Raw genomic sequence first — 12,601 nt, 5'->3', positions numbered from 1 at the left:
AGAATCATCTACAAAAAAATGGGTGCAACACGAGTACTTCCTAAGAAAATGGATGAAAGATATGGACTTCGCAGGAGGTCACCCATCCTAGTGCTACTCTCGCCCAAGCACCCTTAACTTGCGGAGTTCTGATAGAATACGTTGCATTGGTGCTGGTATGATTGCTCATGTTTCATTCTGCGCTGCAAATATATACACTTTTTCTCCCTCCATCCCCCCTCCCGTCATTTGTTTACTTGTGCGTGCACTCTGCATCTCTTTTTCTCGTTCTAATATCGATTAAAATGCCCCTGTTTTTTGACTCACATTTTCGTATAAACCAGTGCACCCTAGTTCCAGTCGCGCGTAACGTCGAACGACTCGTCTAAAAAAAAAATTAGTGCGAAACTAGGACTTCCCAGGAGGTCACCCATACAAGTACTACTCTCGCCCAAGCACACTTAACTGCGGAGTTCTGATGGGATCCGGTGCATTAGTGCTGGTATGATCGCACCTGTTTAATTTCGCGCTGCAAATACATAAACTCCTTCTCCTTTCTTCCCCCTCCTGTCATTTCTTTCCTTGTGCGTGCGCACTGCACCTCTCGTTCTCGTTCAAATATCAAGTAAAATGCCACGGCGCCGTGACTCACATTTGCGAATAAATCTGCGGACCATAATTAAAGTCGCGCGTAACGTCGAACGGCACATCTGAAAAAAAGAAAATGGGTGCAACACGAGAACTTCCCAGGAGGTAACCCATCATTGTACTACTTTCGCCAAAGCACACTTAACTGCGGAGTTCTGATGGGATCCGGTGCATTTGTGCTGGTGTGACCGCACCTGTTTAATTTTGTGCTGAAAATACATACACTCCTTCTTCCCTCCCCCCCTCCCATCATTTGTTTCCTTGTGCGTTCACACTGCACCTCTCATTCTCGTTCTAATATCGATTAAAATGCCCCTGATTCTTGACTCATATTTGCGTATAAACCAGCGGACCATAGTTCCAATCGCGCGTAAGGTCGAACGACCCATCTAAAAAAAAATTGTTGCGATACGAGGACTTCCCAAGAGGTCATCCATCCGAGTACTACTCTCGCTCAAGCACGCTTAACTGCAGAGTTCTGATGGGATCCGGTGCATTAGTGCTGGTATGATGCCATTTGTTTAATTTTGCGCTTCAAATACATACACTCCTTCTCTTTTCTTCCTCCTCCCGTCATTTATTTCCTTGTGCGTGCGCACTGCACCTCCCGTACTCGTTCTAATATCAAGTAAAATGCCATGGCTCCGTGACTCACATTTGCGAATAAACCTGCGGACCATAAATCAAGTCGCGCGTAACGTCGAAAGAATCATCTGCAAAAAAAATGGGTGCAACACGAGAACTTCCTAAGAAAATGGGTGAAATATAAGAACTTCGTAGGAGGTCACCCATTCTAGTGTTACTCTGCCCAAACACCCTTAACTTGCGGATTTCTGATAGAATCCGTTGCATTCGTGCTGGTATGATTGCTCATGTTTCATTCTGCGCTGCAAATACATACACTCTTTCTCCTCCCATCCACCCTCCTGTCATTTGTTTCCTTGTGCGTGCACTCTGCATCTCTCTTTCTCGTTCTAATATCAAGTAATATGCTCCGGCACCGTGACTCACCTTTGCAAATGAACCGGCGGTTTATAATTCCATTCGCGCGTAACGTCGAACAACCCATCCAAAAAAAAATAGGTGCAACACGAGGGCTTCCCAGGTGGTCACCCATCCGAGTACTACTTTCGCCCAAGCACACTTAACTGCGGAGTTCTGATGGGATCCAGGGCTTTAGTGCTGCTATGATCGCACCTCTTTAATTTCGCGCTGCAAATACATACACTCCTCCTTTCTTCCCCCTTCCGTCATTTGTTTCCTTGTGCGTTCACACTTCACCTCTCATTCTCCTTCTAATATCGAATAAAATGCCCCTGCTTCTTGACTAAAATTTGCGTATAAACCAGCGGACCCTAGTTCCAGACGCGTGTAACGTCGAACGACCTGTTTGAAAAAAAATTGGTGCAACACTAGGACTTCCAAGGAGGTCAACCATCCGAGTACTAATCTCGCCCAAGCAAACTTAACTGCGGAGTTCTGATGGGATCCGGGGCTTTAGTGCTTGTATGATCGCACCTGTTTAGTTTCGCGCTGCAAATACATACACTCCTTCTCTTTTCTTCCCCCTCCCGTCATTTGTTTCCTTGTGCGTGCGCGCTGCACCTCCCGTTCTCATTCTAATATCAAGTAAAATGCTACAGCGCCGTGACGCACATTTGCGAATAAACCTGAGGACCATAATTCAAGTTGCGCGTAACGTCGAAAGAATCATCTACAAAAAAATGGGTGCAACACGAGGACTTCACAAGAAAATGGGTGAAATATAAGGACTTCGCAAGAGGTAACCCAGGCTATTACTACTCTCTCCCAAGCACCCTTACCTACGGAGTTCTGATAGAATCCGTTGCATTAGTGCTGGTATGATCGCACCTGTTTCATTCTGCACTGCAAATGCATACACTTTTTCTCCTTCCCTCCCCCTCCCATCAATTGTTTCCTTGTGCGTTCACACTGCACCTCTCCTTCTCGTTCTAATATCGATTAAAATGCCCCTGCTTCTTGACTCACATTTGCGTATAAAACAGCGGACCCTAGTTTCAGTCGCGCGTAACGTCGAACGACCCGTCTGAAAAAAAATTGGTGCGACATGAGGACTTCCTAGGAGGTCACCCATACGAGTACTACTCTCGCCCAAACACACTTAACTGCGGAGTTCTGATGGGATCCGGTGCATTAATGCTGGTATGATCGCACCTGTTTAATTTCGCGCTGCAAATACATAAATTCCTTCTCCTTTCTTCCCCCTCCCGTCATTTGTTTCCTTGTGCGTGCGCACTGTACCTCTCGTTCTCGTTCAAATATCAAGTAAAATGCCAGGGCGCCGTGACTCACATTTGCGAATAAATCTGCGGACCATAATTAAAGTCACGCGTAACGTCGAACGGGACATCTGAAAAAAGGAAAATGGGTGCAACACGAGAACTTCCCAGGAGGTAACCCATTATTGTACTACTTACGCCAAAGCACACTTAACTGCGCAGTTCTGATGGGATCCGGTGTATTTGTGCTGGTGTGACTGCACCTGTTTAATTTCGTGCTGAAAATACATACACTCCTTCTTCCCTCCCCCATCCCATCATTTGTTTCCTTGTGCGTTCACACTGCACCTCTCCTTCTCGTTCTAATATCGATTAAAATGCCCCTGATTCTTGACTCACATTTGCGTATAAACCAGTGGACCATAGTTCCAGTCGCGCGTAACGTCGAACGACCCATCTGAAAAAAAATTGTTGCAATACGAGGACTTCCAAAGAGGTCACCCATCCGAGTACTACTCTCGCCCAAGCACACTTAACTGCAGAGTTTTGATGGGATCCAGTGCAGTAGTGCTGGTATGATGCCACTTGTTTAATTTTGCGCTTTAAATACATACACTCATTCTCTTTTCTTCCTCATCACGTCATTTGTTTCCTTGTGCGTGCGCACTGCACCTCCCGTACTCATTCTAATATCATGTAAAATGCCACGGCGCCGTGACTCACATTTGCGAATAAATCTGCGGACCATAAATCAAGTCGCGCGTAACGTCGAAAGAATCATCTGCAAAAAGATGGGTGCAACACGAGGACCTCCCAAGAAAATGAGTGAAATATAAGGACTTCACAGGAGGTCACCCATCCGAGTACTTTTCTCGCCCAAGCACCCTTAACTGCGGAGTTCTGATAGAATCCGTTGCATTAGTGTTGGTATGTTCCCTCATGTTTCATTTTGCACTGCAAATACATACACTCTTTCTACTTCCATCCCCCCTCCCGTCATTTGTTTCCTTGTGCATGCACTCTGCATCTCTCTTTCTCGTTCTAATATCAAGTAATATGCCCAGGCACCGTGACTCACCTTTGCAAATGAACCAACAGCTTATAATTCCATTCGCGCGTAACGTCGAACAACCCATCCGAAAAAAAATTGGTGCAACACGAGGGCTTCCTAAGTGGTCACCCATCCGAGTACTACTCTCGCCCAAGCACACTTAACTGCAGAGCTCTGATGGGATGCGGAGCTTTAGTGCTGGTATGATCGCACCTGTTTAATTTCGCGCTGCAAATACATACACTCCTTCTCCTTTCTTCCCCCTCTCGTCATTTGTTTCCTTGTGCGTTCACACTGCACCTCTCCTTCTCGTTCTAATATCGATTAAAATGCCCCTGCTTTTTGACTCACAATTGCGTATAAACCAGCGGACCCCAGTTCCAGTCGAGCGTAACGTCAAACGACCCGTCAGAAAAAAAATTGGTGCGACACGAGGACTTCCCAGGAGGTCACCCATCTGAGAACTACTCTCGACCAAGCACACTTAACTATGGAGTTCTGATGGGATCCGGTGCATTAGTGATGCTATGATCGCACCCGTTTAATTCTGCGCTACAAATACATAAACTCCTTCTCCTTTCTTCCCCCTCCCGTCATTTGTTTCCTTGTGCGTGCGCACTGCAACTACCGTGCTCGTTCTAATATCAAGTAAAATTCTACGGTGCCGTGACTCACATTTGTGAATAAATCTGAGGACCATAATTCAAGTCCCGCGTATCGTCGAAAGAATAATCTGCAAAAAAATGGGTGAAATATAAGGACTTCGCACGATGTCACCCATCCTAGTGCTACTCTCGCCCAAGCACCCTTAACTTGCGGAGTTCTGATAGAATCCGTTGCATTGGTGCTGGTATGATTGCTCATGTTTCATTCTGCGCTGCAAAAACAAACACTTTTTCTCCCTCCATCCCCCCTCCCGTCATTTGTTTCCTTGTGCGTGCACTCTGCATCTCTCCTTCTCGTTCTAATATCGATTAAAATGCCCCTGCTTCTTGACTCACATTTGAGTATAAACCAGTGGACCCTAGTTCCAGTCGCGCGTAACGTCGAACGACACATCTGAAAAAAAGAAAATGGGTACAACACGAGAACTGCCCATGAGGTATCCCATCATTGTACTACTTATCACCAAAGCACACTTAAATGCGGAGTTCTGATGGGATCCGGTACATTTGTGCTGGTATGATCGCACCTGTTTAATTTTGCGCTGCAAATACATAAACTCATTCCCCTTTCTTCCCTCTCCCGTCATTTGTTTCCTTGTGCGTGCGCACTGCACCTTCCGTGCTCGTTCTAATATCAAGTAAAATGCTACGGTGCCGTGACTCACATTTGCGAATAAACCTGAGGACCATAATTCAAGTCGCGCGTAACGTCGAAAGAATCATCTGCAAAAACATGGGTGCAACACGAGGACTTTATAAGAAAATAGGTGAAATATAAGGACTTCGCATGAGGTCACCCATCCTAGTACTACTCTCGCCCAAGCACCCTTAACTTGCAAAGTTCTGATAAAATCCGTTGCATTGGTGCTGGTTTGATCGCTCATGTTTCATTCTGCGCTGCAAATACATACACTCTTTCTCCCTCCATCCCCTCTCCCGTCATTTGTTTCCTTGTGCGTGCACTCTGCATCTCTCCTTCTCGTTCTAATATCAAGTAAAATGCCCTAGCATCGTGACTCACCTTTGCGAATGAACCTGCGGTTTATAATTGCATTCGCGCGTAACGTCGAGCGACCCATCCGAAAAAAAATGGGTGCAACATGAGGACTTCCCAGGAGGTCACCATAAATCAAGTCGTGCGTAACGTCGAAAGAATCATCTGCAAAAAGATGGGTGCAACACGAGGACCTCCCAAGAAAATGGGTGAAATATAAGGACTTCTCAGGAGGTCACCAATCCGAGTACTTTTCTCGCCCAAGCACCCTTAACTGCGGAGTTCTAATAGAATCCTTTGCATTAGTGTTGGTATGATCCTTCATGTTTCATTCTGCACTGCAAATACATACACTCTTTCTCCTCCCATCCCCCCTCCCGTCATTTGTTTCCTTGTGCGTGCACTCTGCATCTATCTTTCTCGTTCTAAAATCAAGAAATACGCCCCGGCACCGTGACTCACCTTTGCAAATGAACCAGCGGTTTATAATTCCATTCGCACGTAACGTCGAACAACCCATCCGAAAAAAAATTGGTGCAACACGAGGGCTTCACAAGTGGTCACCCATCCGAGTACTACTCTCGCCCGAGCACACTTAACTGCGGAGTTCTGATGGAATCCGGGGCTTTAGTGCTGGTATGATCGCACCTATTTAATTTCGCGCTGTAAATACATACACTCCTTCTCCTTTCTTCCCCCTCCGGTCATTTGTTTCCTTGTGCGTTCACACTTCACCTCTCATTCTCGTTCTAATATTGATTAAAATGCCCCTGCTTCTTGACTCACATTTGCGTATAAACCAGCTGACCCTAATTCCACTCGCGCGTAACGTCGAACGACCCGTCTGAAAAAAAATTGGTGCGACACGGGGACTTCCAAAGAGGTCACCCATCCGAGTACTATTCTCGCCCAAGCACACTTAACTGCGGAGTTCTGCTGGGATCCGGTGCATTAGTGCTGGAATGATTGCACCTGTTTAATTTCGCGCTGCAAATACATAAACTCATTCCCCTTTCGTCCCCCTCCCGTCATTTGTTTCCTTGTGCGTGCGCACTGTAGCTCTCGTTCTCGTTCTAATATCAAGTAAAATGCTACAGCGCCGTGACTCACAATTGCGAATAAACCTGAGGACCATAATTCAAGTCGCACGTAATGTCGAAAGAATAATCTGCAAAAAAATGGGTGCAACACGAGAACTTTCTAAGAAAATGGGTGAAATATAAGGACTTCGCAGGAGGTCACCCATCCTAGTGCTACTCTCGCCCAAACACCCTTAACTTGCGGAGTTCTGATAGAATCCGTTGCATTGGTGCTTGTATGATTGCTCATGTTTCATTCTGCGCTGCAAATACATACACTTTTTCTCCCTCCATCCCCCCTCCTGTCATTTGTTTCCTTGTGCGTGCACTCTGCATCTCTCCTTCTCGTACTAATATCGATTAAAATACCCCTTTTTCTTGACTCACATTTGCATATAAACCAGTGGACCCTAGTTCCAGTCGCGCGTAACGTCGAACGACCCGTCTGAAAAAAAAAATTAGTGCGACACGAGGACTTCCAAGGAGGTCACCGATCCGAGTACAACTCCCGCCCAAGCACACTTAACTGCAGAGTTCTAATGAGATCCGGTGCATTTGTGATGGTATGATCGCACCTGTTTAATTTCACGATGCAAATACATAAACTCCTTCTCCTTTCTTCCCCCTCAAGTCATTTGTTTCCTTGTGCGTGCGCACTGCACCTCTTGTTCTCGTTCAAATATCTAGTAAAATGCCACAGCGCCGTGACTCACATTTGCGAATAAATCTGCGGACCTTAATTAAAGTCGCGCGTAACGTCGAACGGCACATCTGAAGAAAAGAAAATGGGTGCAACACGAGAACTTCACAAGAAAATGGGTGAAATATAAGGACTTCGCAGGAGGTAACCCATGCTAGTACTACTCTCGCCTAACCACGCTTACCTACGGAGTTCTGATAGAATCCGTTCCATTAGTGCTGGTATGATCGCACATGTTTCATTTCGTGCTGAAAATACATACACTCCTTCTCCTCCCCTCCCCCTCCCATCAATTGTTTCCTTGTGCGTTCACACTGCACCTCTCCTTCTCGTTCTAATATCGATTAAAATGCCCCTGCTTCTTGACTCACATTTGCGAATAAACCAGCAGACCCTAGTTCCACTCGCGCGTAACGTCGAACGACCCGTCTGAAAAAAAATTGGTGCGACACGAGGAGTTCCCAGGAGGTCACCCATCCGAGTACTACTCTCGGCAAAGCACACTTAACTGCGGAGTTCTGATAGGATCCGGTGCATAAGTGCTGGTATGATCACACCCGTTTAATTCTGCGCTGCAAATACATAAACTCCTTCTCCTTTCTTCCCCCTCCTGTCATTTGTTTCCTTGTGCGTGCGCACTGCACCTCCCGTGCTCGTTCTAATATCAAGTAAAATGCTACGGTGCCGTGACTCACATTTGCGAATAAACCTGAGGACCATAATTCAAGTCGCGCGTATCGTCGAAAGAATCATCTGCAAAAAAATGGGTGCAACACGAGGACTTCCTGAGAAAATGGGTGAAATATAAGGACTTCGCATGAGGTCACCCATCCTAGTGCTACTCTCGCCCAAGCACCCTTAACTTGCGGAGTTCTGATAGAATCCGTCGCATTGGTGCTGGTATGATTGCTCATGTTTCATTCTGCACTGCAAATACATACACTTTTTCTCCCTCCATCCCCCCTCCCGTCATTTGTTTCCTTGTGCGTGCACTATGCATCTCTCCTTCTCGTTCTAATATCGATTAAAATGCCCCTGCTTCTTGACTCACATTTGAATATGAACCAGGGATCCCTAGTTCCAGTCGCGCGTAACGTCGAACGAGCCGTCTAAAAAAAAAAATTAGTGCGACACGAGGACTTCCCAGGAGGTCACCCATCCGAGTACTACTCTCGCCCAAGCACACTTAATTGCGGAGTTCTGATGGGATCCGGTGCATAAGTGCTGGTATGATCGCACCCGTTTAATTTTGCGCTGCAAATACATAAACTCCTTCTCCTTTCTTCCCCCTCTTGTCATTTGTTTCCTTGTGCGTGCGCACTGCACCTCCCGTGCTCGTTCTAATATCAAGTAAAATGCTACGGTGTCGTGACTCACATTTGCGAATAAACCTGAGGACCATAATTCAAGTCGCGCGTATCGTCGAAAGAATCATCTGCAAAAAAATGGGTGCAACACGAGGACTTCCTGAGAAAATGGGTGAAATATAAGGACTTCGCATGAGGTCACCCATCCTAGTGCTACTCTCGCCCAAGCACCCTTAACTTGCGGAGTTCTGATAGAATCCGTCGCATTGGTGCTGGTATGATTGCTCATGTTTCATTCTGCGCTGCAAATACATACACTTTTTCTCCCTCCATCCCCCCTCCCATCAATTGTTTTCTTGTGCGTTCACTCTGCACCTCTCCTTCTCGTTCTAATATCGATTAAAATGCCCCTGCTTCTTGACTCACATTTGTGAATAAAACTGAGGAACATAATTCAAGTCGCGCGTAACGTCGAAAGAATCATCTGCAAAAAAATGGGAGCAACACAAGGACTTTACAAGAAAATGGGTGAAATATAAGGACTTCGCAGGACGTAACCCATGCTAGTACTACTCTCTCCCAAGCACCCTTACGTATGGAGTTCTGATAGAATCCGTTGCATTAGTGCTGGTATGATCGCACCTGTTTCATTTCGTGCTGAAAATACATACACTCTTTCTCCTTCCCTCCCCCTCCCGTCATTTGTTTCCTTGTGCGTGCACTCTGTATCTCTCTTTCTCGTTCTAATATCGATTAAAATGCCCCTGCTTCTTGACTCACATTTGCGTATAAACCAACGAATCCTAGTTCCTGTCGCGCGTAACGTCGAACGACGCGTCTGAAAAAAAATTGGTTCGACACAAGGACTTCCCAAGAGGTCACCCATCCGAGTACTACTCCCACCCAAGCACACTTAACTGCGGAGTTCTGATGGGGTCCGGTGCATTAATGCTGGTATGATCGCACCCTTTTAATTTTGCGCTGCAAATACATATACTCCTTTTCCTTTCTTCCCCCTCCCATCATTTGTTTCCTTGTGCGTGGGCACTGCACCTCCCGTGCTCGTTCTAATATCAAGTAAAATGCTACGGTGCCGTGACTCACATTTGCGAATAAACCTGAGAACCATAATTCAAGTCGCGCGTATTGTCGAAAGAATCATCTGCAAAAAAATGGGTGCAACACGAGGACTTCCTAAGAAAATGGTTGAAATATAAGGACTTCGCAGGAGGTCATCCATCCTAGTGCTACTCTCGCCCAAGAACCCTTAACTTGCGGAGTTCTGATAGAATCTGTTGCATTGGTGCTGGTATGATTTCTCATGTTTTATTCTGCGCTGCAAATACATACACTTTTTCTCCCTCCATTCCCCCTCCCGTCAATTGTTTCCTTGTGCGTTCACATTGCACCTCCCGTTCTCGTTCTAATATCGATTAAAATGCCCCTGCTTCTTGACTCACATTTGCGAATAAACCTGAGGACCATAATTCAAGTCGCGCGTAACGTCGAAAGAATCATCTGCAAAAAAATGGGTGCAACACGAGGACTTTACAAGAAAATGGGTGAAATATAAGGACTTCGCAGGAGGTCATCCATCCTAGTGCTACTCTCGCCCAAGAACCCTTAACTTGCGGAGTTCTGATAGAATCTGTTGCATTGGTGCTGGTATGATTTCTCATGTTTTATTCTGCGCTGCAAATACATACACTTTTTCTCCCTCCATTCCCCCTCCCGTCAATTGTTTCCTTGTGCGTTCACATTGCACCTCCCGTTCTCGTTCTAATATCGATTAAAATGCCCCTGCTTCTTGACTCACATTTGCGAATAAACCTGAGGACCATAATTCAAGTCGCGCGTAACGTCGAAAGAATCATCTGCAAAAAAATGGGTGCAAAACGAGGACTTCACAAGAAAATGGGTGAAATATAAGGACTTCGCAGGAGGTAACCCATGCTAGTACTACTCTCGCCCAAGCACCCTTACCTACGGAGTTCTGATAGAATCCGTTGCATTAGTGCGGGTATGATCGCACCTGTTTCATTTCGTGCTGAAAATACATACACTCCTTCTCCTTCCCTCCCCCTCCTATCAATTGTTTCCTTGTGCGTTCACACTGCACCTCTCATTCTCGTTCTAATATCGATTAAAATGCCCCTGCTTCTTGACTCACATTTGCGTATAAACCAGCGGACCCTATTTCCAGTCGCGCGTAACATCGAACGATCCGTCTGAAAATAAATTGGTGCGACACGAGGACTTCCCAGGAGGTCACCCATCCGAGTACTACTCTCTCCCAATCACACTTAACTGCGGAGTTCTGATGGGATCCGGTGCATTAATGCTGGTATGATCGCACCCGTTTAATTTTGCGCTGCAAATACATATATTCCTTCTCCTTTCTTCCCCCTCCCGTCATTTGTTTCCTTGTGCGTGCGCACTGCACCTCCCGTGCTCATTCTAATATCAAGTAAAATGCTACGGTGCCGAGACTCACATTTGCGAATAAACCTGAGGACCATAATTCAAGTCGCGCGTATCGTCGAAAGAATCATCTGCAAAAAAATGGGTGCAACACGAGGACTTCCTAAGAAAATGGGTGAAATATAAGGACTTCGCAGGAGGTCACCCATCCTAGTGCTACTCTCGCCCAAGCACCCTTAACTTGCGGAGTTTTGATAGAATCCGTTGCATTGGTGCTGGTATGATTGCTCATGTTTCATTCTGCACTACAAATACATACACTTTTTCTCCCTCCATCCCCCCTCCCGTCATTTGTTTCTTTGTGCGTGCACTCTGCATCTCTCCTTCTCGTTCGAATATCGATTAAAATGCCCCTGCTTCTTGACTCACATTTGCATATAAACCAGCAGACCCTAGTTTCAGACGCGCGTAACGTCGAACGACCCGTCTGAAAAAAAATTGGTGTGACACGAGGACTTCCCAGGAGGTCACCCATCCGAGTACTAATCTCGCCCAAGCACACTTCACTGCGGAGTTCTGATGGGATCCGGTGCATTAGTGCTGGTATGATAGCAACTGTTTAATTCCGCGCTGCAAATACATACACTCCTCTTTTCTTCCTCCTCCCGTTATTTGTTTCCTTATGCGTGCGCACTGCACCTCCCGTACTCGTTCTAATATCAAGTAAAATGTTACGGCGCCGTGACTCACATTTGCGAATAAACCTGCGGACCATAAATCAAGTCACGCGTAACGTCGTAAGAATCATCTGCAAAAAGATGGGTGCAACACGAGGACCTCCCAAGAAAATGGGTGAAATATAAGGACTTCGCAGAAGGTCGCCCATCCGAGTACTTTTCTCGCCCAAGCACCCTTAACTGCCGAGGTCTGATAGAATTCGTTGCATTAGTGCTGGTATGATCCCTCATGTATCATTCTGCACTGAAAATACATACACTCTTTCTCCTCCCATCCCCCCTCCCGTCATTTGTTTCCTTGTTCGTGCGCACTGCACCTCCCGTACTCGTTATAATATCAAGAAATATGCCCTGGCACCGTGACTCACCTTTGCAAATGAACCAGCGGTTTTATAATTTCATTCGCGCGTAACGTCGAACAACCCATCCGAAAAAAAATAGGTGCAACACGAGGGCTTCCCAAGTGGTCACCCATCTGAGTACGACTCTCGCCCAAGCATACTTAACTGCGGAGTTCTGATGGGATCCGGGGCTTTAATGCTGGTATGATCGCACCTGTTTAATTTCGCGCTGCAAATAAATACACTCCTTCTCTTTTCTTCCCCCTCCCGTCAATTGTTTCCTTGTGCATTCACACTGCACCTCTCATTCTCGTTCTAATATCGATTAAAATGCCCCTGCTTCTTGACTCATATTTGCGTATAAACCAGCGGACCCTAGTTCCAGTCGCGCGTAACGTCGAACGACCCGTCTGAAAAA

General features: G+C 46.2%; 2 non-coding genes and 18 pseudogenes across 2 annotated transcripts; all 20 read right to left on the bottom strand.

Moving 5' to 3' along the window:
• Positions 1-376: 376 nt before the first annotated feature.
• LOC148250879 (5S ribosomal RNA) lies at positions 377-495 on the bottom strand (annotated as a pseudogene).
• Positions 496-704: 209 nt separating this feature from the next.
• Positions 705-823, bottom strand: LOC148250878 (5S ribosomal RNA; annotated as a pseudogene).
• A 204-nt stretch (positions 824-1,027) lies between these two features.
• On the bottom strand, positions 1,028-1,145 carry LOC148250877 (5S ribosomal RNA; annotated as a pseudogene).
• Positions 1,146-1,707: 562 nt separating this feature from the next.
• Positions 1,708-1,826, bottom strand: LOC148250876 (5S ribosomal RNA; annotated as a pseudogene).
• A 202-nt stretch (positions 1,827-2,028) lies between these two features.
• Positions 2,029-2,147, bottom strand: LOC148250875 (5S ribosomal RNA; annotated as a pseudogene).
• A 559-nt stretch (positions 2,148-2,706) lies between these two features.
• LOC148250874 (5S ribosomal RNA) lies at positions 2,707-2,825 on the bottom strand (annotated as a pseudogene).
• Positions 2,826-3,034: 209 nt separating this feature from the next.
• LOC148250873 (5S ribosomal RNA) lies at positions 3,035-3,153 on the bottom strand (annotated as a pseudogene).
• A 203-nt stretch (positions 3,154-3,356) lies between these two features.
• LOC148250872 (5S ribosomal RNA) lies at positions 3,357-3,474 on the bottom strand (annotated as a pseudogene).
• A 561-nt stretch (positions 3,475-4,035) lies between these two features.
• On the bottom strand, positions 4,036-4,154 carry LOC148250871 (5S ribosomal RNA; annotated as a pseudogene).
• Positions 4,155-4,359: 205 nt separating this feature from the next.
• LOC148250870 (5S ribosomal RNA) lies at positions 4,360-4,478 on the bottom strand (annotated as a pseudogene).
• Positions 4,479-5,013: 535 nt separating this feature from the next.
• Positions 5,014-5,133, bottom strand: LOC148250869 (5S ribosomal RNA; annotated as a pseudogene).
• A 996-nt stretch (positions 5,134-6,129) lies between these two features.
• LOC148250868 (5S ribosomal RNA) lies at positions 6,130-6,248 on the bottom strand (annotated as a pseudogene).
• A 205-nt stretch (positions 6,249-6,453) lies between these two features.
• Positions 6,454-6,572, bottom strand: LOC148250867 (5S ribosomal RNA; annotated as a pseudogene).
• A 563-nt stretch (positions 6,573-7,135) lies between these two features.
• Positions 7,136-7,254, bottom strand: LOC148250866 (5S ribosomal RNA; annotated as a pseudogene).
• Positions 7,255-7,817: 563 nt separating this feature from the next.
• LOC148250865 (5S ribosomal RNA) lies at positions 7,818-7,936 on the bottom strand (annotated as a pseudogene).
• Positions 7,937-8,499: 563 nt separating this feature from the next.
• LOC148250864 (5S ribosomal RNA) lies at positions 8,500-8,618 on the bottom strand. The gene has a single exon (XR_015815439.1). It is a non-coding gene; the product is annotated as a 5S ribosomal RNA (ribosomal RNA).
• Positions 8,619-9,533: 915 nt separating this feature from the next.
• Positions 9,534-9,652, bottom strand: LOC148250863 (5S ribosomal RNA; annotated as a pseudogene).
• A 1,271-nt stretch (positions 9,653-10,923) lies between these two features.
• Positions 10,924-11,042, bottom strand: LOC148250862 (5S ribosomal RNA; annotated as a pseudogene).
• Positions 11,043-11,600: 558 nt separating this feature from the next.
• LOC148250861 (5S ribosomal RNA) lies at positions 11,601-11,722 on the bottom strand (annotated as a pseudogene).
• Positions 11,723-12,280: 558 nt separating this feature from the next.
• LOC148250860 (5S ribosomal RNA) lies at positions 12,281-12,399 on the bottom strand. Its single transcript, XR_015814664.1, has one exon. It is a non-coding gene; the product is annotated as a 5S ribosomal RNA (ribosomal RNA).
• Positions 12,400-12,601: the final 202 nt, after the last annotated feature.

This window comes from Carica papaya, chromosome 8 (genome assembly GCF_054855325.1).
Source record: "Carica papaya isolate Zhongbai chromosome 8, ASM5485532v1, whole genome shotgun sequence".
NCBI classification, from domain to species: domain Eukaryota; kingdom Viridiplantae; phylum Streptophyta; class Magnoliopsida; order Brassicales; family Caricaceae; genus Carica; species Carica papaya.
Note: the sequence above shows the minus strand (reverse complement) of the source record. Positions and strands in the feature narration are given on the sequence as shown.